The 23543-nt window shown below is 37.5% G+C and overlaps 1 pseudogene; it reads right to left on the reverse strand.

The window, feature by feature from the left end:
• Window positions 1-15237: 15237 nt before the first annotated feature.
• On the reverse strand, window positions 15238-20046 carry LOC123233366 (annotated as a pseudogene).
• Between the last annotated feature and the right edge of the window lie 3497 nt (window positions 20047-23543).

Here is a 23543-nt window from a genome sequence, read left to right on the forward strand (position 1 = left end):
ATTTCCTTCTCCAGTTCATTTTACAGATGAGGAAACTGAGGCAAACAGCATGAAGTGACTTGCCTGGGATCACACATTTATTGTCCATAAATAGATTTGAATATAGGAAGATGAGTCTTCTTGCCTCCAGGCCCAACACTCTTATTTTTAATACCAAGATCATGTCGTGACTTCTTTCTCATTCATCTTTTTTACTCCTTTTCATATTATTTGTAATACCTATCATAGTAGCTATACACAGTAGGATTGAGTACTATTTAATTTGTATTTGCTGAATTGACATTAGATCTCTAGAGCATGTACAACAGAGAAATCAACAAGGACAACTGCATAATTAGAGGAGGTGATTTTAATGGAAATGAGAGTTCTAGGAAATGCTTAGAAATTTGTTCATTATTTTACTCATTTGAAAATGGTAATTTCAGCATGTGCCCATATCCACCTATGTCAGGGTCATTCATGTGGGGAGATACTGGCAGACCTGGTTCTGAGAGGGACAGAGAAGAAAATAATCACACATGCAGACAGTCTGAATTTGTCTTTAATTTCACTGGAAGTGGACTTTCCCCACTGTGACTAGCTGGAACTGTCTATCTTTAATACTACCTGACTGAGAATGTCTTGAACTTAGCTTGGAAGATGAATACTATGAAATACAAATGAAGGGGGGAAAAAGACCAGCCCATACCAGTCAGGTAATTTTAAATGATAGATACTTTTGGCTACTCAGCCAATGGAAAAAGACTGCTCCCATTTATGTTGTGTGCTAAAAGAGAATGTCTATGTCTGCACTATCTTCTATCTCCTAGAACCAAATCTCCTACATGGATAATTCCACTTAGGTCATTTGGGCATTGCTAAATGTCCGTTATACATTTTTTAATTCACATACTTTATTTATTTATTCATAGTCATTCACTCTTTCATTCAGCTTTTCACCAAATATACATGAGTGCCGACTCTATAAAATTGTCTGTTAATAGACAACTGATTCATCAATCCACAAAAGAATCATCATTTGGCTGTATTTCTACTTTTTTCTCACTTTCCAGGACGAATTGAATAATAACTTTTGTTTATATAAGACTTTAAAGTTTTAAAATGATTTTACATACATTATCTCATTTGAGCCTCACATGAGCTCACATGTGCAACCCAATGTGGTAGGTATTAGAGCTATTATTAACCCTACTTTATAGATAAATAACCTGAGACTCAGCCTGCCCAGGTTCCTAAAGCCAAGTTTCGAAGTCAGGATTCAAACCCAGATCTTATTGACTAAAAAAATGTCACTCTCTCCATTATTCCACATGGGGGTACTAACTATGGTCACTAACTTCGTGGTAATTTTTAGTAAGGTCCTTGCTTTGTATTTTCCATGTTGGTTGTTTCTATTTGATAGAAAAGAACCTGTTGTTTTTCTGAGCCCTGCCTTTTATCTTGGGTGCTGAAGGCTCTTGGTCTCAATCTGTGGATTGATAGTAAATCCTGAATTATTCACTCTGGCCATGGCTTCTGAGGGAAGAATACAGTAAGGATTAATGTGACTTTGGGGAATTCAGATAAAAATCCATTTATCCAGATAAGGATCATAGATTAAACAGGGGGTGGGGACAAAACTTTTTTTAAATTTTGGGTTGCTTTTTTATAAACAGATGTGTGTTATTATAAGTCACCAATCTGTTACAGAGCTATGGAATCTAGAATTCTGGTAATAGCATGTTGATATGCCTGAAATAGGATAGGCTGGCAAGGTAGCAATAATGCTTTATATTTATAAAATTCTTGGACATATTTAAATATTGGAGGAGTTTCTTGGACTCAGATAAGAAATGGCCCTTGGTATATATTTGATTCATATTTTATCTGAATTCCTAGAACTTTGTACAATGCCTGGCACAGAACTTAAATGGTCTCTGTTTCTCCATTTCTATCTTTCTGACCCAGTGACATTGACTACTTTGGTGTTCCTTGAACAAAACATCTGTCTCCTGACCAAGCAGGTTCATTAGTTTTCTCCCCTGCATGGAATATCCTTCCACCTTATCCTCACATTGTTTTCCTTATCTTTCTTGAACTCCTAGCTAAAATTTTATCTACACAGGGAAAAGGAAGCCTTTTCTTATCTTTTTTTAATTCCAGTATTCCCTCAATTTGTTGTTACTCAGTTCAGTCATGTCCAACTCTTCATGACCAAATGGTCTTGCCAATGAAGTTTTCTTGGCAAGGATACTGGAGTGGTTTGCCATTTCCTTCTCCAATGGATAAAGGGCAAGCAAAGGTTAAGTGATTTGCCCAGGATAATACATCAGTAAGTGTCTTAGGCAAGATCTGAACTCAAGTCTTCTTGACTATTGGCTACTGAGCCATAAGCTGCCTCTATTCCCTCAGTAGAGAGAAATTTAACTTGCTTTGTATGTAGTTGTCTGAATTTTGTTCCCCCCATAAAACTGTGAGTTCCTTTAAGGGTAGAGCCATCTTTTGCCTTTCTTTGTACCCCCAGCACTTGGCATAATGCCTGATCTATAGCAGATGTTTAATACCTATTTACTATCTTTTGGAAGCCCTTTCAACCTCTCTTTCTTCATCTCTTCATCCTTCCACCTTTGTCTACATCTCTTTCTCTTCATCCCTCTCTCTATTTCTTTCCTTTCTTTATGGGAATTTATCTTGCAGTCCAGGTTTTAGATGAAGATGATTTGTCATAAAAAACGTGGAGTATTATTAGTTTTAATCACTGAGATATGACTATACATTAAAATCACTCAGCATGTTTTCCCTCTGACTTTAGAGAAAAGCCTCAAGTGAGGAAACCTTGTAGCAGCTTTAGCTACACAGTTCACCAGCATGATGTCATATAAGTCATAAATGAATATAGAACTAAATTTTCCATTTGATTTGAACTGACTTCGTGGAGACACTTACTCATCTTGAGTACATTACCTTAAAATAGATAAAAGGTTAATGGCTTATGAGGTTAGGACATTGCTGCTCTGCCCAGTGATACCCAGTGAGCCTTATAAAGTATTCATTTAAACTGCAATTAAATGCTTAATGTAAAGCTTGACAATTCGCCACCTTGAAAATAATGCTAAAGAAATATAACTATTCACTACCAAATGATTCTTTTTTTTTTCCTTTTGGCTAACAAATACTGACTGGAGTTGAACTGGGATTTTTCCTGACCTAGCCAATAAATCTAAGTGACAAGTGAGAGCTGTTGATGTAGGCTGGCCTTTTTCCAAGGGAGGTGAGAATTCTTGACATGTCTCAGTTATAAAGCAGATCTCAGCAGCTCACACTTGTCTATAGTCCTGAATGTGAAGAGCAGGTCATCTGCAGTGTCTGAGGGGAAAAGGGGGTTATTTCACTCAGATGGTAGAAACCCAGTTGAGGTGTGGAGAAAGCATCCCAACCTGAACAGGCTTCTGAACCAGTGTGTTCATCTGGCACTGGCAGGACTGAAGCTCTATCATCATTAGGAAAAAAGGGGATGAGAACTCAAGTTTTCAGTTCATGTGGAATTTTGTCCTTCAGGGTTTAAACACCAACATACAAAACAACTTGGCATTCAGAATATATTTATATTCCTGAAGCCACATGTGCCTAGGTTTACACACATGAATTAGCAGACATGCTCTACTGGAACATTTTCTCAGGAATGTCTCACAAATGAGAACCGTGCACTAAATGCTCAGCAGACATTCGAAAACTCTTTCGGCAGCCCCTTTCCTATCCCATTAGGAGTGGGAGCTGTTGACTCTGACTTCACATCTTGGAGCAGATTGGAAGTAGGAATCACTCTTTGCAAACTAAAGCCAATGGCAGCATGTGTAAAGACCAAACCCATAAATGTTAATAAACTTCAACAAGGCATCTTGTTGACAAAATGGCAATTTCCTCCCTTTCTTTCCCTCTTTAAAAATTATAGCCCACCTAGTCTTGGGTGTGAAAACGAGTAATATAACTTGCCCCTAAATTTTGTTTGTTTCAGGTTTTTAAAAATCTGCTCTTTTATCTTTCTGGGGGGAACCCTATAACTAGGATGAATGTGGCACTTTTCTTGATTCCTTCTTTTGGTGAGATGATGTGTGTTATATGCATATTAACATTAAAGAAAGTAAATTTTTTACATGTGGTCTTTAGGTAAAGAAATATATAAGCATGTGTATTTAATAATATGAAATTTAACAAGACAGTGTCAAAATTGTCCTATTTGTTTTGTTCCCCTTTTACTTCTGTGTGTTTTTGCTTTTTTAACTCAAGGGACAAATCAACTAGCTAACGAAGGAGCTACGAGATGATTCATATTTTGAGGTACAAAGAAGGGTCATTTTTCCTCTTGTACTAATCAAATTCTTTAGAGGATAAGAGACTAGGTGTGAGGGTAACTATGACAGTGAATGTGGAAATATAGCTAGTTGAAAGTTTGGGAGAGGGAGAAGAGAATATGGGAATGTAGGGCTGTAGTTAAAATAGAGGACACAAGGAACAAAGTGACTAGGGTATGAGTTGGCATGGGAGTGGGTATGGTAGCAGCTCTTCTGAGTATTCCATTAGGGAAGGAATTTCATTTAAATTGATTGGCTCTTTGTATTTATTGTTGCCCATTCATTGTGTCTAACTTTATGTTACCTTTTTTAGGGTTTCTTGGCAAAGATACTAGAGTGTATTGCCATTCCATTTCTAGTTCATTTTACAGATATGGAAACTGAGGCAAACATGGTTAAGTGATTTGTCTTGGGTCACACAGCTAGTTAAGAGTCTGAGGCCAGATTTGAACTTAGGTCTTCCTGATTCCATGTCTGGTGCTGTATCTATTGTACCACCTACTTACTCTTGCCACATCTGAGAAGAGCAATTTGAGTAGCTTCTTGTAAGGGATTATTTTCAATAATTTAAAATTAGATCATATAGGGAAGCTTATAGTTTTGAGACTTTCATATGTCTAATTGGGTGTTCACAAAATGTATATCTTTGCCTTAAAGTAGTAGCTATGAAAAGTATAGTTTTTATCAAAAGAATAGAAAAATTAGAAATAATTAATTAATTGGCGTGGGGTTGGAGGCAGGATCTAGACATATAATTTCAGCCCCATATCTGCAAATTACCTATAATTTACAGTCTTGAAGTTCTCTGCAGGCACTAAGTCCTTGGTGACTTCTCCATGTTCTGGGCAGTTTTCAATTCTTGTGGATTCCATATCTCTTTTCCATCCCCTTTATATCACCACTATTCTAGTTAATCTTTATCACCTTTTACCTTATCTGCTGTAATAACTTACCATTTGGTTTCTTTTACTTAAATTTTCCCCTTTTCAAATATGTCCTGTATCCAACTCCTAATGTGATTTTCCTTAAGAATAATTCTGATCCATACTCAATAAACTACATTGGTTCCTATTATCCATAAGATCAAATTCCTTTGTTTAGTATTTAAATTCCTTCACAACTTAGCTTTAACTTACCTTTCTCATATTCTTATATATTACTCTGCTTTATGAACTCTATGGTCTAAATAAACTGGAATAATCGTTTTTTTCTTTTTCTCACACCAGAAGTGTAAGTGTCAAATCAAAGATGTCTAGCCTAAAGCTCACAGCTAATAGTTTTCCTAACTCCCAACCATGTCAAAATGTTACTGGGAAATATTTAACAAAATAAATAAAATAAAAAATAGATAACATTATTTGAAACCAAGTCAATAACTGGACCATGGGGATCTTTATGTAAGGGTTAGTAGATCTCTATTTGAGTTTGACACCATTATCTTACTCAGTCCATTCTATCTCTCATCTTTTTGTCTTTGTGTAGGTGGTCTCCCAAGCCCAAAATGCACTCCTTACTTTTACCTCAAAGTTCAGGTTAAGTAACATCTTCTTTATCAGATTTTGCCTTATGTCTCTGCTTCTTGTACCTCCCTACCTCCTCATCAAGAAAATACCTTTTCTTCATTTTGTAAATGCTTTTATCAAATCATGCTGTCTTCCCTAACAGAATGAATACTCAATGGGGCAAGTTTGGTTTCATTTCTAATTTTATCTCTTCTACCTATCAGAATGCCTAACACATGGTAGACACTTAATATTTTTGGACTGACTAATTTACACAGAGAGTGACAGAAGTCAGCCTCAGAATCATATATTCTTGACTAAAACTCTCTCCACTACGCCACACTTCCTCTTGTGGATAAGATGGAAGGTCAGAAATGTGAAGTCATCAGAAGGAATAGACATGAATTAGTCAATAAAGGTTCTCCTGATGGCAAATATTGGTTGAACATAAGAAAGAAAGTAATTTGACACTTGCACCATGGTTGTAGAAAGAATCCTGTAGCCACTGATTGGAATTTGTGACTCTTGTTCAAAATTTTGTAAATAAGACAATGCTTCCAAGAAATTAAGCTATTATTTCTAGTTAAGAAAGCTGTCCTTAAAATAAGTTATTTGAAGCCAGGAGTGGTTTCAGTCTTGTTTGTGTACCAAAGGATGCAATGTAGTGCCCAGGGCATAAAAGACATCTAATAAATATTTGTAGATTAAATTATTTGAATTCATGTTGCTTAAAACTGCTTTTATTTTGAGAAGAGTATAAAGTCATCTTGGGTAAATGATGCTACGCCTCTTACTCTCCTATGAGAAATGGTATGATATAATGGAGTGATAGATGGCACAAGGAAGACATATCCCACCTCTAACACTTAGCTTTACAGCCTGTGGACAAAGTTATTTAACTTTTCTGAGTGGCCATTTCTACATTTGTGAAATGGGGAGAACACCACCTACAGCACCTACCTCATAGCATTATAAAGCTCAGGTCACATTGAAATGTAAAACCCTTTGCAAACATTAACATCACTATGTAAATGTCAGCTATTATTATTATTTCTGTGATGCCCCAAAGTAAGTGAGATAGGGTCATGGGCTAGTGGGAGAACACTGGTGTTAATGGACTTTTAGCAGTCAGGAAAATTACATAACAAGTCCTCTTCATGGGTGAGATGCCATGCAATTGCTATTTGAGAAAATAATGATACTTGTCATATATTTCCTCCAAATAAATCTGGTTTTAATACCAAAAGTTACTGTTTTCTTCACTTATATTTATTTTCAGTCACTCAAACTGACGCTTGCTGTCAATATCTCCTCACTGTAAGTGTAAGCAGAAATATTTAAAGAAAGCTGCATTGTTTTATTTTGGGGTTAGCAATTTTCCAAGGCCTACTGGCAGGAGTGCTTAGCGCTAAAGAATTACATGTGTTTGCTTTGTTCTAAATATAGGGCTACACAGAATACGGCACAGCTTGAAGGCTTCAGACCGAGACACTTAGGACAACCCCAAACTGGGTGAACCAATATCTTATATTCAGAAATAAACAAATAGGCAAAATTCTGCTTAGAATGCAGGAAACTGACTGATGGAAATCAGATTTTGTTCTCATATCTCCTGCTATTCTTTTAAATTCATTTAAGGCTGGGAAGCCAAAGCTATCCAGTCAACTATGCAACAGCTCATTGCCATGCTGGAAAACTGTACTTTATATGTGTGTGTATGGAGTAGTTCTCTTAATTGAATTTTATTCATTCATTCACCAAATATTTATTAAGTATTTACCATGCGTAAGTTGCTGTGCTAGGTACTGGATTTGATGCAAGAAGAACTCGTGCTTCCTACATTACCAGACTAGCCTAGAGAAAATAGATACTCTAATAATGATTGTTATACCTTCATTGGAAAAGAAGGCTGCTAGGCAGATCCATAACTAGGAGAAGTGATTGAGGGTCTTACTCCAAAATTTACTTTCAGGACTTTGTCATTATGTAAACAACTGAGTTGAGCAGATATCTAGTAGGTAAGACTAATTAGTAAAACATATGACCCTAGGGGCAGCTGGGTAGCTCAGTGGATTGAGAGTCAGGCCTAGAGACCGGGAGGTCCCGAGTTCAAATCCAGCCTCAGACACTTCCCAGCTGTGTGACCTTGGGCAAGTCACTTAACCCCATTGCCCACCCTTACCACTCTTCCACCAAGGAGCCAGTGCACAGAAGTTAGGGGTTTACAAAATAAACAAATAAATAAATAAACAAACAAACAAACAAAAAACATAACCCTGAATAAATTGCTTGCCAGCTTTGGGAGGGTGGAGGGAAGAAGAGAGGGAGACCATTTAGATTATATAACTTCAGAAAACTCATATGAAAATTTAAAAAATAACAATATAAAAAGAATAATTAGTTAAAATGGGAAGCTATCAGTGGTAGCTTCTTCTTTCCACCTCCCTCATGAAGACCTTACAATTGTCTTGGGGTCTACTCCAACTTCTCCAGTGACTGACTAAATTTATATTTTAAAAAACTTTCAAGTACTTTGAAAAATCAGTATTTTCCTAAGAAATGGAAAATATTGCTAAGATGCTCTTTGTACAAAAAGTTATGTGTTTTTCCATTATTTTATCACTGAGAGACATATAGTAAGGAGTTTCTCCATCTGCTCTAGTTCTGACCTTCCAGACTTTATCTCCTCACCAGGACCTGAGGACTCTCTGCTCCTCTGATTGGTGAGCTCCGTGCTGGTTCCACTATTTCCTGAAGTTCCTAAAACACTTCTTTCCTGTTTCTATTGCCGATTCTTCAGACTTTTCCATTTTACTCCCATGGTAGTACCTTTTGACCCTTTCTCCCTCAACCTTCCCCAATTTTTCAACTTTTATTTATTGTCTTCTCTCATTAAAATGTAATTCTTTAAAGATAGTGACTGTCTTGTTCACTTATATTTGTATTCCATGTAATTGGTACAATACCTGGCACATACTGAGGACTGAATAAAATGTGTTATCATCTCTCTCTATCCAACCATCAATCTATCCATCTGTCTATCAATCTTCTTTCAAGGAGAAAGTAGTGATACAAATAATTCAAAAGAGTAAGTAACATAAAGATTATTTACATTCAAAATTGAGGGAAGATATTTAGGCACATATATGTCTATATGCTAAATGCAAATAAGATTGGGAACATCTATACACATACACATAGTTTGAGAATACATGTTCTTTTAAAAAAAACTAGCTAGAAATGTTTCTTTAACTATCTGCCTCAAATAACCAACTTGTTTGATTATTAAACTTTCTAAGTTATTTTCGGATTCTAGCAAAACATTTGACTCTTCTTTAAGAAATAGTAGCAAGTTTAAAACATAAAAATACAATCTTAGTTCTATTTCTTCAACTAAATTCAAATGCATTTTGACCCGAGTTCAGGTAGGCAGGTCTTCATCTTGGCTTATCTTTGGATACAGAGAGAGGAAATTCATTTTCAAGGGAGAGGAAAGATAAGGAAGAAATTTGAGCATTTTTTTCATTGTTCATTTTTCAGAGATATGACTCATTGCTGAAGTCAAGAGATGAGGATTTTTCAGTGAGCACATCATAGGCCTTAGCTTTCAATCCTGTGTTTTTTTTTTTTTTTCCCTCTCTTTAAATCATGCAGTGTATCCCCTGCAAACTTAACAGCAAAGCACAATGAATCACCCTGGGTGAAGTCAATGTGCATAGGCCTCCCTCAGAATGTAAACCTGAATGTCTTGCACATGGCCTCAAGAATACCAGAGGCTTCAATGGGCCACTGTTCCTGGAGGAGCTGGGGTTTGAGGAGCTCGAAAAAGCAATGGGACAGCCCTAACATGATTAAGCCACATAAAGTCTCACAAATTTAGCACAAAAACAGAAATGTTGATATTGGCACCTCTGCACCCCCCTCCAACCCTGGAAAAGAAAGATCAAGCGCCTTCTCTCCCCCTGAAATTATTAGCCAGGAGTTTGTTTTCAGATCTTGAATGGAAAGTCGCATTTGCTTTCAAAGTTTTCAAGGCTCACCACTGTGGCCTTATTGTTGGTTGGGTCAGCAGGGCTTCTGTAATCAGGGAGTGCCCTCGGATTTATTTAGCTAACATTGCTTCTTGGGAAATTTAAGAAGATGAAGTCTGACAGGAAACTGAACTTTTTTTTTAAGGGGCTAATTTCTTTGCGAATTAGACACTTTCTATTGTTTATTGAACTGTCTCCTTGCCTGCCTCCTCTTCCCCATGTCCATCCTGCTTGCTAAAGTATTCCAAACACTGAAGCAGACCCAATGCAAATCAGAAATGAAGTTGTAGTTAAATGGTATATCCAGCTTGTTTCCATTTGGAGATAGTCTTTGACTGAAAAAGTGCTTTGCAGTGTCATTTCAAAGATTTGGGTTCATGTTTTGCTTTGGCTGGAAAGAGCAAAGATCAGGAATTGCATATTCAATGTGGTATTTAACTACTGCTGGTCCCCAATCTGGCAGTCATGTCTAAGCTGTTTCCCATTGCTGTTGGTGTTATTTGGGAACCAGCAATGTGAAAGACATAATTTATTGTTACTCAATAACTGCCTTATCTTATCAAGGCTCCCAGCATAGGAAATGTAGGGAGAAAGCTTGGTTATATCAAAACATACTTGGCTGGAGCAAAAGAATCATAAACTAAGGGAAAGAAGAATAAGAAAAGTCTGAATTTTAATGGTTTTTTGCAGCTTGTTTGCAATATACCATGGGATTAGATTTCAGGGACTTATTTTATGCTTTTCTGCTTTGACCTGGGCCATGGGAAGTTTGGGGAGGGGGGTGTCATGGAGTGGGCATGGATCCCTTCTGATTGGAAGAGTTTTAAAGCCTGGGGAACAAACATGTCTTCGTCTGGCCTTCCAGAAAGCCCATCTGCTGCCAGGTTGAGGAGTGGGGAGCAGTAGTGGTAGTGTATATATGTATATGTATATGTGTGAGGTCTCATGGCCCAAGGCACAGTTTCACTGGGGAGGAAGATGGGGTTCCAGCTCTCCACATCTACAGAGGCTAGAGAACTTAAAAGTTTCAGACACAATCCAACCAGTCAATGGATGTATTCCTTCGTGCCAAAGAGAAAGGCAGACATTTTTAGCTTTTTACCAGTCCTCTATGTTGTTAGAACTACAGCAAAGTCAACCTGATTTGTCCATAATGTATCCTGCTGTCAAAGAAAGATTTTACTGATCTGGCAAAAGTACAGTTAAGGTCTTCCCCAAACTATATAATAGTGTTTCATATGACTGGGGAGAAACCTTTGCAGAACATACTTGGAAAGTGATACTTGTGTGGAACCACCAAAAATGTAAGCAATGGATGCTATATCTGTCAACACACTTTTGTGCTCCTGAATGATATTAACATATGTATGCTATATACTTCTACACTGAATTTGTTTCTGCATTCACTCTTTGTTAGGTTTGGAGACTGTCCTTCCTCCATTCTCCCTACTTCAACTCCCTCAATTCTTTAAGATTATAGTTAATGGAGTATAAAGTGTTGGAGGGTTAGGGATGGGTTTCCTTGTCCAGCCTTGTCTCCCCCTGTTCCAACATATAATTGCAACAAGCTCCAATCAAATGGTTTAGTTTATAATATCAGTTCTTCAAATATCTTTTACTTTTAAAGAAAATTCTTACCTACTATTTTAGAACCAATACTGTATATTATAAAAGAGTTGTCAGCATCAGGCAGTGGGGGTTAAATGACTGGCCCAGGGTCACACAACTAGGAAGTAGCTGAGGCCAGGTTTGAACCCAGTATCTCGTATTTTGGGGTTGGTTCTCAATCTACTAAGCCACCTAGCTGCCATACCATTAGCCTTTCTTGTCTTTGCTACATTTTAAAAAATAATTCTCCAATCCCAAAAATGTTTTTTTCTTTTTTCTTCCTATTCAGGAATAGCTGGGCCTATTCTTCAAAATCCAATTAAATTTTCACCTTTTGAGGAATTTGACCTGAACACATCAGCTATAAGTGAGAGCTACTTCCTCTGAACTACTTCAGTACAAGGTATTTAGTATTCTTTCAGACCTGAATACTTAATACCTGGGATGGCCAGTGATCTTTTAATCATGGCTGTATCTTCTTTTTCCAGGTAGATTTTAAGTTTCTTGGGAAAAGTCTTCGGTTATATCTTACATTTTTTCATGTATTCCACAATGCCTACCACGGTACCCTGGAGAAAGTTGTTTCTCACCAAATATGTCTTGATGATTATGATGACAAAAATTCAAAAAATATATATTGATATGCCTTGATTATTCCCAGAAGACTTTTGATATGCATAGTATATGCCTTTTATAGGTGTGATAAAGGAACTACATGGAGCTTTGCTACGAAGAAGGAACAGAATGCAACAGATTTGTTGATGGGCAGGTGGAAATATGAAGATAACATGGAGATTAAGGATCTCCTAGTTCGAATTGTATACTTAAAATGGGGCCAGTTCTAGGCAAATGTTTCCTACTTTTTCCTACTAGCCTTTTGACACTTTGCTCCTAATCTATTCATTCTATGATCCTGCTACACTGGCCTAATTGTAGTTCCTTAAAGAGGACACACCATCTCCCAACTCCATGACTTTGTATAGATTGTCTCACATGCTCACTCTGCCCTCTCACCTCCACCTTTTGTGTTTTCTGGATTCTTTTAAGACTCGTTTCATTTTCCGCACCAGGAGGCGGCTTTCCTTGGTACTCTCAACAGCTAATCCCTTTCTCTCTCAGGTTACCTTCCATATACTCTGTATATTTATCTTGTATGTAGCCAGTCTTTACCCCTTTATAGATTGTATTTACTTCTTAGAATGTAGGCTCCTGGGAGCCAAGGAATATTCTTTTTAACCTTTTTTTTTTTTGTTATCCCTAGAGCTCAGCATATTACAAAGTACTTAATACATATCTTCTGCCTTCTTTCTTCCCATACTCTTATGTCTTTGGGCCTTCTGCTTTTGGCCATAATCTTCAAGAGAATATGATCAATGCTCACTCAGGATCTCTAACTCTAAAAAGTCTGAAGGGACTTCAGAAGTATTCTAGTCCAATTTATACTTGGTCAGCAATCTCCCAAAATAATCCTAACCCCAAGCAGTCATCTAGCCTTTATGTGAAGATTTTCAGTGATGAAGAATCCATTAACTTCATAGCATCTCAGTCTAGTTTTGGAAAGCAGCTACTGTTAAGTAGGGGTTTTTTTTTTCTTTAATGGAGTTGGAATCTGCTCCTCTGCAACCTTCACCTTTTTCTCTAACATTTTTCCTCTAAGGCAAAGAATAAATCTAATCCATCTTCCACATACTTTAACACTAGAAGACAGCCATCACCTCTTTAAATTTCCTCCAAGTAAAAGATAAACAGCTCTTTCAACTGACTCTTGTACAGCATGGTCTTTAGTTGACTAACATGGTAGTTACTTTCCTTTGTATACATGCTAAGCTTGTTTATGGTCTTTCTAAATTTGAGACCCAAAATTGAACAGCACTTTGGATGTATTGTAGGTCTTAGGACAGAGAATAGCAAGACTATCACTTTCCTTGGCTATGGTTCTAATAATGCATCCCATGATTGTATTAGCTTTTATTTCTTTTTCCAATATGTCACAATACTCACACTATTGAGTCATCATGTGAGAACATAGAATTATATGACTTATTATTTGGGGAAGACTATTTAAAGACTGTCATGGTCTATGATGACAGGTTTGATCTGTGTTTTGGCTTGTTACCCTCTTCTATAGCTAAAGACTGCAATACTATCTAGCCATCTCTGAAGATACATGATAAGAATACAGCATAACATGCTTCCAGGAGCCTTGTCTTCAGAGCCTTGCTTTTTCAATGTGGTTGGATTATTCACTGAAATTCATTTACTGCTGGAGGTGGAAGGAATTTTAGATGTCATTTACTCTTGGTGATGACAACTTGGTTTCCTAGAATACTCATCTGAACTTGCCTTTTATAGTTACTAGCTCCACTGCCATATCACTGTCATTTTCCCATTCCCATACTTAAATTTTCTTCTTCCAATCTGATATTCAGCTAGAGTGAGAAACTATAATTTATTCTAATAGGATAGAGTGAGAGGACCTCCAAGGACCTTGTTCCTGCCCTAGGTCACACGTACATAAATTTAGAAAGAATTTACATTGATTTCTTTTTCTTTTATATTACCCTAATTTGGGAATCATTCTATCACTTTCCCCAACTAAACATTATTTGAGACAATAAAAATATATAAGAAAAAAACCTCAGCAAAATTAATATACATATTGAGTATAAAGTATCTATGAGGTTTTATAGCTATGCTTTCCCACTTCTACAAAGAGATGTAAGTGCATTTTCATTCAATTTCATTTTTTTCTGTTTCTATCTCTCTCAATAAAATCCAGTCTTAGACACTTGCTAGCTTTGTGACCCTGGGCAAATCACTTCATCTCTATCTTCTTTGGATTCTCAATTTAAAATGAGGATATAATAACTCCTACCTCACAGAATTGTGAAGATCAAATAAGTTTTTTGGGAGGGGAAAGGGGTAGGGAATAAAGGCTACAGGATACATTTATTTTCACTTGATCACAGATGTTAAAAAAAAAAAAACAACAAAACCACCACTCGCACCCCTTTTGTGGGGAGTGTATGCTACAAGAAACCTTTTCCCCAAACCTATGCATACAGGGCACAAGAGTTCTCAGTTTGTCCAATCCTTCCTCCCTTCTCACTGATCCCTAGAAAGTAGCTAAGAAAGGCTAATTAATAGACTTGAGGGAGAGGCTGGAAAAGGCCCTATTCTGGGAAATAAGGGGCCTGGAGAGGAAAGAAAGAACTAGGAGCTAGGAGAAAGCAAGTGAGGAGGTAAGAGGGCAATACTTGTAAAAAATGCTTTTCATTTCGTTCCTTAAGATTTTAGTACGGAGTGTGGTGGTAAATTCCCTGATTCCTACCCTCTCCAACAAGCTCCCATAACACAGCTTTGGTTTTTCAGGCAAAACAAAATAAACAATTAAAAAAATAGCCTTCATAAGCCCCGAGGGCAACTGAGCAAAATCTCCAATTGACGATTCCCCTCCCCCCAACCAAGAACTTCCAACAGTGGTTTCACAGACCTCTTCGAGATAAGACTGTTTCTTCTGTCGTTGCCCAGGTTGTATGTACTCCCAGGCTCATGGAAACAGGTGGATGGGGATGGGGGATGGGGAGGGGGGATACACACACCATTTCCGTTTCCTTTTTTGTCTTTTCCTTTAAACAAAAGAGGTTGGGGGGGAGGGGAGGAAGATTACAGGAGGGGTGTGCGGAGAAACCCCTAAATATGTGTGAACTCCCAGAGGCAGGTGCTGAGCAGAGTTCCAAAGAGATGAAAAAGGTGAGAGGAGGGTCAGGGCAGTGCCTGCAGCATCCAGTTCCTTAGGAGTTTCTGTCGACCCAACTCATAGTCTTCCTCATCCACATTCACCAACAGCTTGATAGCTTCATGACCCACGGCCTGTTTAAGTGAGTCTGTGATGAAGACGCCTTTGAGCGCCTCCAAGAGGGAGCCATTGATGTAGTCGCGCCAGAAGGCATCCAGGTAGGTGAGCTCCGAAAATTTGATGTCACAGATGATGGAACCCAGGTCCCGGGATTTGAGGATGGTGTTGGCCTGGTTGAAGCGCTCAAACTGGCATTCCAATGGGTCCTGCTTGTTCGAGAAGACATTGCCGTGCAGAGCCGTCTCATGCTGGCAGTACTCAGCCCTTACCCGAAGCCGGATGTCACAGGTCTGTTTGTCCTTGGGGTCCGCTGTCGCTGATTTCCGGCGCTTGCGCTGACCAGCAAGTGGGGTTCTCCCTCGAGCTGGCCGTTTGCTGCACATCCGTGGGCGGGAAGCCAGGCAGCGCACCGTAGAATAGTGGGGAAGCGCTGATTTAGGATTTGGGAAGGTTTCTTCTCTTGGGGGAGGGGGAGGCAGGGCGGGTAGGGTCACTTAGAGTTAGATCCTCCAGCTATTTCTCTACAACGTCTGAGCTTACCGCCTTCCTCCTCTGAAGTGAGGCATCGGGCGGCAGGTCACGTCGAGTAATGAATGATGTGTGGCAGCGGCAGCACTTAGCCAAAGTAACTCTCATAACACCTAGCCTGGTGCTCCAGCAGGAAGTCGCGTCCACTTTGGCAGGGGCCGTGCTCATGGTCATCAATTACATCAACAAAAGGAAGGAGAGGGCACGCACAACAGTGTGTCCAGTGGGTGTCCACAATGTCAAAAGTGCGACACGGTCTTTAGAGCTCACACTCCTGCTTTCCCTGGTCTTCTGGTCATTCATTAGTCTAAGGGCTCAGACACAGACTTGCCTTCCGGGTCTGTCCCCTTTGCTACAGTATCCTCTGTGATTTAGGGCGACCACTGTGGATCCACTCTTCTTTCCTGGCCCACTTTTCAGAGCAGCATCCTCAGTTTGGGATTAAAGAAGATATTTATAAAGTGCTTAGTAAGATGCCCGATACATAGTAGGTGCTTAATAAATGTTTTCTCCCTTTCCATTCCTCTTCTTTCCATTTGCTTTGCTGTAATCTTTGGGTGGGAAGCTAGGTGGCAGTGGATAAGGTGCTGGACTCAGAGTCAGGAAGACCTGAGTTCAAATATGATAGACATTTACTAGCTCTGTGACTCTGGGTAAATAAGTCACTTAATCTCTATTTGCTTCAGTTCCCCATCTGGAAAATAGGGATACACTGAAGGAAAAAAAAGATACACTCCCAGTATCTTTGCCAAGAAAGTCCCATGTAGACCTTGGGGTCAAGATGAAATAACAATCCTTGTATAAATTATTTTATAGTTCTACTTGATCTGCATTAATTCATGTCTTCTCAATTCCCCCCCCCAATCATTTTACAGCTCCAGTGCATTTATATACTGCTGTTCATTTAATACATATGTTTACAATGTAGTCTTCTGGAGACAAAGTCATTTCCTTTTGCTTAGAGTTCAGCAAATATTTTCATCAATGGAACTATTTATCCTCTAGCCTGTGCATACTATTTCTGACTCCACATTTTTTATTTTTCCATATTATCAGTGAGAAGCAGACTGGTATAAAGAAATGAAGAAAAGGGAGGCAGCTAGGTGGCCCAGTGGTTTGAGAGGCAGACCTGTTACAGGCAAGAGGTCTTAGGTTCAAATCTGGCCTCAGATACTTCCTAGCTTTATGACCCTGGGTAAGTCACTTAACCCCCATTGCCTAGCCCTTACCACTCTTCTGCCTTAGAGTCAATAAACAGTATTAATTCTTAGAGAGAAGGTAAAGGTAAAAGAAAGAAAGAAAGAAAGAAAGAAAGAAAGAAAGAAAGAAAGAAAGAAAGAAAGAAAGAAAGAAAGAAAGAAAGAAAGAAATGAAGGAAAGAAAGAAATGAAGGAAAGGCATGGAGCCAGGAAGACCTGAGTTCAAGTCCTTTCACTGAGACATACTAGCTAAGTGACCATAAGCAAGTCATCTAAACCTCTCAATGCGCCAAGCAAATCACTGAGATTATAAATTGTAGAAGAGTAGCCAGTCTGCTTATCTGGAGAGAAGTTTATACTAAGAGCTCCCTTCACTGATAAAATCATGCCTAAATCCCCACCAAAAACCTTTCTCCCTACAGCTTTTAACATAATGTCAAAGATTCTGGAACCCTAGAAAAAACACATTGTGAATATCCAATAGTAGGTTCAAATTCTGTTTTTTTGGAAAGTGAAAGCCTCATTGGGAAATTTTTCTTATAGTGGAACTGGATATTAAAGCATTTGTATTTTAATAATCCTTGTGGAAAATTAATTTTTGACAGACCAATCTATATCAATTTAGATTTCTACTAAATTTAGCATATTGTAGTAAAAAACTTTAAAAAATCAACAATCTGAATTTAGATATCAGGAGACTTTGCTAACATAGCCATTTTTTTTTAACACACAATGTTTTCCTTTATCTACTAATAGTGAATAAGATTCTTACATAGTATAGGTTATCTTGAAAGAGGCATAGGGAAAAGTTTCCATGCTATGTTGTCTAGAGCCAGAAACTTGAGATAATGATATTGAAGGAAATATGTCAGAATATCCTGACTGCTTTGTACTTACTGAACTGTGATGAGTGAACAATCATTTTAAGTAATATGGCTGCCATTGAACTGCGTTCCTTTAACATTACATGATTCATAAAAATTGGATTGAAAATTCCCTAGTGCCTTAATCTCAGACTGAAATGGCTTCAGGCTGGAGTCTTCTGTTTTGAAGTTGTAATCTCCAATTATATAGTAAGTGGGTCTAGAACTAGGTTTCTCTCTTGAGAATTGTGGTAGTGATTTTTTTCCCCCTGGCAACTGAATTTTAAAACTTTTGTTAAATTTACTGACACCTTTCAAATACAACAGTTGAAATCAGTCAGAATATTTAGTGATCAGCTTGTTTTTGTTATTTATATATTCACATGTATTTTTAGGTTACTATAATGAGTATGGCAACTATCCATAGAGACAATCTACTGATTTCCCTTCTCTTTTCTCCCAGATTCAGGCACTTTCTAGAAAAGTCAAATAAAAATGCTCTCTCTCTCTCTGTGTATGTATGCATATTCTTTCAACTCAAAGAATAGAAGTGTGATATTTTATAAAACTGAATGGTAAGAATATAAAACCACTGTCTTGGTGCAGAACATATTATAATACAATTTTATCTTATTCCTTTAATATCTGACAATAATTTGGTGTCAGATTACCTTCCTAACTATATTATTTATATCATAAAGTCAAGGATGAATGTGATATTGTGTTCTGTATTAGTTATAAATGACATGTTATAATCTTTACTAGATTAGTAATTCTCCTTTAAAAACAACACATGAAAATTAACTTGGTGAAGGCAGACCTTTTACTCACTTCTGACCAAAACTGATTAGCTACATGATGTAGAGAGGTGAGCTTGGATTAAGGGATATTCAGATTCTAATTTTGCCTCCTTCATTTGCAAGGCTTACCTTAATGAGGTATTTACTTTTTTGTATGTAGGAAACTTCCTTGTACTATCTACTAAGACATATAGGTTGTGATTTTATGATCCTTCATGGTAGTTCCCACACTAGGAGTTCCCTTCTCTGACAAAATCACATAACATTCCTGTATTTTCATTGGGGAAATAGCTGCCACTTCAGATATATGACTTCTCGATAGAGGAGTTAGGGGGAAGGGGGGGTAGATTATATTCAGGATGTTTGTAAGGCTCACTTTCCCTACCAACATGGTGCCAACCAAGCTCTGATTGAATACTGATCACAATCCACTGTTGTCTACCAACTTAATTACTTTCCCTCAGCAAAATGCTGTATCTTGCCCATGCTGTTTCCATTGTAGCAAACAAAATCTCATGCTGAGGAAATGACTTTTATGTGGAAACCATTAAAACAAATGGAGGTGAAACTGCAGGCAATTTTGCTCTTAATAATAAAGGCAGCAAAGGAGAAACTGATATTTGCATAGTTTAGTTCACCATAAAAAGTTATGTTGAGATAGCGGCAATAGATATTGTCTTAAATTCTGATGTCTTAGTTTCATTTTCACTCGACTTTCTGATTTTTAAATAGGGAGAATAGCCCCCAGTAATATATAGTCTTATTTCCATAATAAGCTAGATTTTAGAAACATTAGAGAATTAAATTAAACTTTTTTTTTTTTTTACATTTTTTTAAACCCTTAACTTCTGTGTATTGGCTCCTTGGTGGAAGAGTGGTAAGGGTGGGCAATGGGGGTCAAGTGACTTGCCCAGGGTCACACAGCTGGGAAGTGGCTGAGGCCAGATTTTAACCCAGGACCTCCCGTCTCTAGGCCTCACTCTCAATCCACTGAGCTACCCATCTGCCCCTTAAATTAAACTTTTAAGAAACTCCTAAAAACTAAAGAGATGAACTTGGAATTCCCAGTTCCTGGAAGAGAAAAAGATGAATAAGATTCCTTGTTCAGATAAAAATTTCCCATATTTGCATGTCTCCATCTACCTCATCTCTGATAAATCTACTTTTTGTCTTCATTGCTACTTCCAGTCTTTACTCCATGTCCTATCACTTCGCCATCTTTACTTGCCTTACCTTCTCACTTTCATAAAATGAACCCAATAATCAACTAGTCCTACAAGAAAATTTCTTTCATCCTTGATTAATTTGCCTTCTACTTCTGTCATTCACTCACATGCAGTACTGAAACAAATTACACCATTAGTTATCAATTCAAAATACTGAATTGCTCAGTGTTACCAGAGGAAGTGGTAAAACAGGAGACTAGGTCCACTTTAAAATCTGTATAATTTAACTTCAACTGGACCCTAAATACTTCATGACAATCATTTTACTCATTCCTAATCAGTATCTCAATTATATCTTTGACAGCACCTAATTCAGACCTTCTCCTGTTTCACCAAGTTTCAACCTCCAGCTCCTTCAGTAAATGGCTTTGCTCCCAATTTAGAAAACAAAGGCCATGCATTCCCTTCCTCATCTCCATTCTAGCTTCAAAATCTGTCTATATTTTCACTTGCCCTCTCTTCCTTTGCTCCTTTCTGATAGGATAAGGTGACCTTTCTAAGCCCAGTTGTTCCCTTGTTTCCTTCTCTTCCTTTATCTTTCAGGAGCTTGCATCATCAACTATTTCCTTTATAATCAATTTTCCCTCTATACATAGAATGCTAGATGCTCAGCTTTCCTTGTCCTAAAATAATAAAAAACACAAAGAAAACCTTACTGTCACTAGGCTGTTCCCTTAAGTTATTATCCTATATTTCTCTTCCTCTTCATTGTTAAATTGAAAATAGTAGTCTATACTCACTGCCACCACTTCATCAGCAATCACTTGGTCACAAAATCCCTGAAACTTGGGTTTCTCTTTACCACCCTATTGAAACTACTTTCTCTTAATAATCTTTTAACTGCTAAATCCATTGATTGACATAACCTCAGGCTCCATCCCCACTGACATTTTTGAAACTTTGACATCATTGATCACTTTGTTATCTTGAATATGTTCTAATCTGGAGTCACTTACTCCTATATTTTTCTTTTCCTTCAGAATGATTGGCTACTCCTTAATTGCATTTTCTAGATCATCATCTTTTTAAGAGAAGCTGTCCTGTAGAAATCAGTCCTAAGACCTCTTTTCTTCTCTATATGCTTTTCTTTATCTGCGTAGTCTAATGATATTTCTATGGAGGTTACTTATAAATCTATATAATTTGCCCTTATCTCTCCATTGAACTCTAGACCCACACTTCCAGTTGCTTTCTAGATAGTTGCTCCTGACTGTTTTATTAGGACTTTAAATTCTACATGTCCAAACAAGTTGTATCATCTTAATCATATCTCCAAACTTCCTTCTTTCTTTCAAGGAAATCTTCTAGTCATCTTAGGTTCATAGCTTCATGATTATCTCTGAATAATTCATCTTTTTTCACTCTCCTCCCTATTGAATTAGTTGCCAGGTTCCACTGATTATAGCTCCACAAAAATCTTAAATTTGTTCTCAAATGAAAGTAAAATATAGTGGAAATAGTTTTGAATTTGAAGACAGATGACCTGAGCTCACATCTTACCTCTATAATTACCTCCGTGACTTTGACCAAGTTATTTAATCTCTCTCTGGACCTCAGTTTTCTCAACTGTAAAATGCACAGGTTGAATAATATGTGTCTAAGCTACTTTTCAAGCTCTAAATGTGTGATCCTATTCTTACATGGCCACCAATCTATTTTAAGCCCTAATCATGTTATGAGCCTTTACAAATATAAAAAAGTAATTTTCCTTACTTAGGATTCTGATGTCATTATACCAATCAAAAGCATTCATTGATCTCCTATAAAAATATAATTATATCTATTCTCTTTTGAAAAACATTCATGGCCCATCTCCTAGTCTAGCTTTATTCCACATTATTGCCTTTCATGAACATCATATTCCAGCTAAATTGGGAGTACTACTTTTTTCTCTAAAATTTTACTATCTTTTATATAGTCTACATTGCTTCACTCTGCATCTGCAGCTCTGCCCAGTTTCAACTCCATTAAACAAGATGCTTCTTCTAGGATAAATTAATCACTTCTAATCTCAACATCATGCTATTAACTCAAGCCTTTACACCACCTCCTTCTGTCTCCTCTTTCCTCTGATTGAAGAGGTAGGGAGTGGAGTACTCCTTTCAAAGCCTTTCTTTACAGAGGGCAGAAATTGGACCTTAAAAACACTCCACTCTGCATCTGTAGTTCTGCCCAGTTACAACCCCATTTTAACAAATGAAATTCTCTGGAAGCTTTATTTTTAATTTTAAAATGTATGTTATTAATCAGGTGCTCAAGATTTGTAACTAGCCAGCAGACACCCTCCACAACCCAAATAGATGCCACAGAACTCAAAGCAGCTAGTCTGAATGGGGCAAGAGGTGTTGAAGGTGTGTGTGGGGAGAGACAGAGACAGAGACAGACAGAGGGAGACAGAGAGAGACAGGAAGAGAGAGAGAGAGAGGAGAGAGAGAGAGAGAGCCAGAGAGAGAGAGAGAGAGAGAGAGAGAGAGCAAAAAGAAGTTGACTTCCTCTCATGCACACCAAAATATATCCCTTCTGCTGTCTGCTGTCATTACTCAGTCCCTCCCCAAGACATCTCTGTTCACAGAGAACACACAGGGACAACTTCATCACCTAATTAAATATTTGTTTACAGATAAATAAGGAGCAGGTCTTCACTGGCTCATAATAAAGCTAGCCCACTGATAAATCTTTAACTCTGTTGGACCCAACCTAGTTTCAAAGCCTGGAGGAGAGATGGCTTTGTAGTTTAAAAATTAAATTGTATTTGGAGACCAAAGAAAGAACCATTTCTCAAAAAATATCTAAATTCAATATTAATTTTCTACACTATGGACCAACAAGCCAGGTGTAACTAAGGGCAGTAAATGGCTTTTTTTTTCCAATTTGTATCTCCAGTGCCTGGTATTTAATAGGTTCTTAATAAATATTTATTTTAATTGAATTGAGTTGAAATCTACATATTTAGATTAGTCACTTTACCTTTCAAATTCCTTGTATGCTTTGAAGGCTCAGCTCAGGTGCACATATTCTTTGTGTAGCTTTCCTTGATACCTTCAGCTATTAGTGTTACTTCCTCAAATCCTCAAATATTTGTAGAGCATTTTTGTGATCTCCTTTTTGCCTCTTCATTAACTTGTTTTATATTTTACTATCTGAAGATATATTCTATCTCCTTCAGAATAATATAAACATTTTGAAGGCAAATAATGCTTTCTTCCTTAAATGGGAGAGTGGCTAAGGTCCATTCTAGCTCTAATTTTATGAACCTTAGAACCTCCTTTTGTCTTTATATCCCCAGTGCACAAGACCTTGCATATAGTAAGTGGCAATAAATGTTTGTTAAATTAAATTGAATGAAATCATAGTCAGTCTAGTTCCAGGAGTACCTGAAAAGGGAACCTAGGGTATAAAGAAAATGATTTACTAATGCCTAACGAGTGGGACTGAACCAGATTGAAAAGTAATTGGGAAATATTTTTAAAATAAATAAAAATACAATACAACATAGTTTAATGTTAATTTGTGTTTTTCCAAGTCAATATATATGTTATGACCCTTGAGAATCTCTTACTATTGTGAGATTGACCAAGTGCTATAAACATTTATTT

Source organism: Gracilinanus agilis, chromosome 2, assembly GCF_016433145.1.
Source record: "Gracilinanus agilis isolate LMUSP501 chromosome 2, AgileGrace, whole genome shotgun sequence".
Taxonomy (NCBI): Eukaryota; Metazoa; Chordata; class Mammalia; order Didelphimorphia; family Didelphidae; genus Gracilinanus; species Gracilinanus agilis.